The sequence below is a fragment of the Macrobrachium rosenbergii genome, chromosome 40, assembly GCF_040412425.1.
Source record: "Macrobrachium rosenbergii isolate ZJJX-2024 chromosome 40, ASM4041242v1, whole genome shotgun sequence".
Taxonomy (NCBI): domain Eukaryota; kingdom Metazoa; phylum Arthropoda; class Malacostraca; order Decapoda; family Palaemonidae; genus Macrobrachium; species Macrobrachium rosenbergii.
In genome coordinates, this window is record NC_089780.1 from 8,125,166 (window position 1) to 8,129,417 (window position 4,252).

Here is a 4,252-nt window from a genome sequence, read left to right on the forward strand (position 1 = left end):
CTTGGCGCCTGCTTTTGTGGGACTTGGGGATTTGGACTTGAGAGAGGAACATTTGGCCTTTTGGGGGAGCTTAGGGATTTGGACTTGAGATAGGAATATTTGGCCTTTTGTGGGACTTAGGGATTTCGACTTAAGAAAAGAATATTTGGCCTTTTGTGGGACTTAGGGACTTGGACTTGAGAGAGGAATATTTGTCCTTTTTGGGGAGCTTAGGGATTTGGACTTGAGATAGGAATATTTGGCCTTTTGTGGGACTTAGGGATTTCGACTTAAGAAAAGAATATTTGGCCTTTTGGGGGACTTAGGGATTTGGACTTGAGAGAGGAATATTTGCCCTTTTGGGGGGACTTGGGGATTTGGACTTGAGAGACGAATATTTGGCCTTTTGTGGGACTTAGAGATTTGGATTTGAGAGACGAATATTTGGCCTTTTGGGGGGACTTGGGGATTTGCACTTGAGAGACGAATATTTGGCTTTTTGGAGGGACTTATGGATTTGGACTTGAGAGAGGAATATTTGGCCTTTTGGGGGGACTTGAGAAAGGAATGTTTCGATATTCAGGTCGCTTCGTGAGCCTCCCTAACTGTGTGTGAGTGTGGTTTAGATACGAGTCTCATTAGGCATGAAATGGGATTTCTTGGAGACATATGAATGGTTATGTTTAGATCAATAAACACATACACATACACACAAATCGTGCTTGCAAACAAGGTTAGACAAAAAAAGTCAATAAAAGAAAATTTCTGATTAGGAAGTTTGCATTTAAAGAAATAACTGCTTTGAAGAAAAAAATCATGAAAAATACAAAGAACGAAATACATAATCGAAACCTGAGATAATGGTGTTACATGGCTCTTACAGATTGCAAGTGGTTCCTCGATCGCTCCTATTACAATTTTTCATTAAATTAAGTTTCATTACTCAATCATGCAGGAACTCACTACTACAGTAATATACTCTGATAAGCCGATACCCTCGAGACTATTTAATGGTTTTATTTGCCAGAAGTTGCTTTTATACTCATCCTTTTTAGTTTTTCTGAGGGCGGACAGAAAAAGTGTGGATAGGGCAAAGTACGGACGGACAGACAAAGCCGGCACAATAGTTTTCCTTTACAGAAAACTAGAATGTGTAAGATGATGCCATCTATCGGTCCCTAAAAGAAACATTTTCTTCTTCTTCTTCTTCTTCTTCTTCTTCTTCTTCTTCTTCTTCTTCTTCTTCTTCTTCTTCTTCTTCTTCTTCTTCTTTTTCTTCTTTCTTCTTCTTCTTCTTCTTCTTCTTCCAGTGTTAAGGGAAGATTGTAAACAATATTAACAGAAATTAACAGACACCACAAACATAATAAATAAATTAAAAACCTATCATAATTATCATCATTGCAAAAAAGGAAATATCAAATTATGATTATAATTAGAAAAATAACGATTAAAAAAAACTATTTACAAGTGAGATACAAAAGCAGGACATTATTAATTAAAAAAAATAATAATAAAAACCTATACAAAAGCGAAAAACAAAAGCACAGAAAAAAATCAATCTAGTTAAAGGAATGAAAAACAATTACTCCAGATCCCGAGTGACTTTCTCGACTGACTGATATTAAGTAAAATACATTGTATCCCAGTTAGAGAGAGAGAGAGAGAGAGAGAGAGAGAGAGAGAGAGAGAGAGAGAGAGAGAGAGAGAGAGAGAGAATTTCAATCAGAACAAAGAGAGTGCAATTGCACACTGGGGCATCGAGACGCAAATCTCGAAAGCCCCTCCTAAACCCATCGGAATGATTGAAAAATACTGGGCGGTCTTCAAAAGCGATAAATTCAGCCTCGCTCCGGGAGGGGTCTCTCTGTCCGCGCGGCGGCGCTGCGATTCTCTTAGGATGCAGACTCTTCTGGGGGGCTTCTGATCGACCTAGGACAAGTTTAATCTGGAGATTGCACTCGTTATTCAAGGTGGGAGTGACTGAGACAGAGAGAGAGAGAGAGAGAGAGAGAGAGAGAGAGAGAAAGAGAGAGGGGTGGGGGTATGTTAAAGCATAGCCATAAATATTGCAAGTTGATGCTAAGTGTATATTGTTGCTCTGAAGCACGAATATGATTTTTCCTATCTAAAGAAATATATATATATATATATATATATATATATATATATATATATATATATATATATATATATATATATATATATATATATATAACGAACAAACGAGAATCTTCCTGGTACCAACATACCTCTTTTAATGAAAACTCTCTCTCTCAAAAATGAAGACTAAAAGAAAAAAAGATCCTATCATACCGTGCCTTACGTAACTCTGTTCAAATCCGGTATTTGTACACAGCTCTAGAGGCTATTTGCATAATCTAATGGAAAGTTAACACGCTCGTGATGAGAGCAGTGGAGCATCGGTGTGCATGACGCCATTTCCCCATGAATATTATATTAGAAAGTAACGCATATGTATGTGTGGGTATATGTATGCATGTATGTATATATATAAAATATATATACATATGTGTATATATAATGTATATGTATATATATATATATATATATATATGATTTACCTGTTTTATACATGTAGAGATTCCAGGCTGGGAGAGAATTGTAAGCAGCATAGAATGGAACGCACGAAGAGAGAGAGAGAGAGAGAGAGAGAGAGAGAGAGAGAGAGAGAGAGAGAGAGAGAGAGAGACAAAGGCACAGACTGACAGACTGACAGACAGACAGGGTTAATCACAGGACAAACTCAAAATTCAAAATAATAAAAAACAAAAATCCTTCCTGACTAATCAAACATATATGAAAAACACTAAAACATTCCTGCCTCGATTTCAAAAATGCAAATACGTATAGTTAAAAGAACGAACAAATCAGAAAAAAGGTAAAAGAAAAAAAATATTTGTAAAACATTGCGGAAAAGGGGTAAAAGGGAGAATAAAGGGTTGAAGATAATAAAAAAAAAAAGAGATGAAAAGTGATACATGAATTGTAATCTCGAGAAATATGATCAGACGCGACGGAGAAATTAAATATTCGGGGGGAAAAAGTTATTTTATTTCACGCCTTCTGGAAAAGGATTTTATAGGCAAGCGAGTCTACGTAGATGGATACAGAGGGTTGGAATAGCAATTAACAAATATGGAGGAAAGATCACTGATAATAAAAAAGAAAATATGGCAAACATCTAGATTAATCCTTCAAATGAAAACGCTGGGGTTACATGAAAAGTCATGATGGATTCCAGTCCCAGTGAAAATCAATTTTGCATTTTTTAAAGGCCAGTGGATGTCATTATTTTTTGGACATCTGAATTTTGCTTTGCAAATTAAATTCTTATTCGAAGATGTACCAAAATTACCTTGACTGTTTTATATTTGTGTAGTTAGACGGCTATGTTTAAGTAAATTAAGACGGAGAGAGAGAGAGAGAGAGCGAGAAAGGTCCACGATTGCAAAATGGTTCTTGCAAAGCATCACAACACATGAAAAAAAAAGACGAACGAAGCCTGAGAGTTTTCTCACATATCGACGGTCGTGGAAACCTTGCAACATTACCCCCAGCCCCCTTCATACCTCCTCCCCTGGCCCAAAAAAAAAAAAAAAAATATAACGATGGTAAAAATAGAGAAACGTTTGACAGAATATTAATTTCATTGCTGACGGCTGATTTTGAAATGCAGATTTTCGATTCGAGATGCATAAGTAATTAGGTGGATAAAACAATTTTCTTTCTATTTTTTGTTCTCTTGTTAATTTCATGATTAGAGATAGAAAAAAAAAAGAGAGAGAGAGAGAGAGAGAGAGAGAGAGAGAGAGAGAGAGAGAGAGAGAGAGAGAGGTTAAGTTATTTTAGTGTAATGAAATTTACCAGGAACTGAGCATTTTTTTACCTAGTGTTAATTTCACGATTTGAGAAATATTTTTTTAGCGAGAGAGAGAGAGAGAGAGAGAGAGAGAGAGAGAGAGAGAGAGAGAGAGAGAGAGAGAGAGAGAGAGAAAGAGAGGTTATAGTTATTTTAGTGAAATGAAATTCACCATTGTGTTAATTTCATGATTAGAGAAATAGCAGATTTTCGATAAGAGAGAGAGAGAGAGAGAGAGAGAGGTCATGATTATTTTTTTGGCATTAAGATAAACAGAAACTGAGCTTGTGTTAATTTCACAATTACAGAACTATTTCATTCTAGAGAGAGAGAGAGCTAGAGAGAGAGAGAGAGAGAGAGAGAGAGAGAGAGATTGAGAGAGAAAGTTAT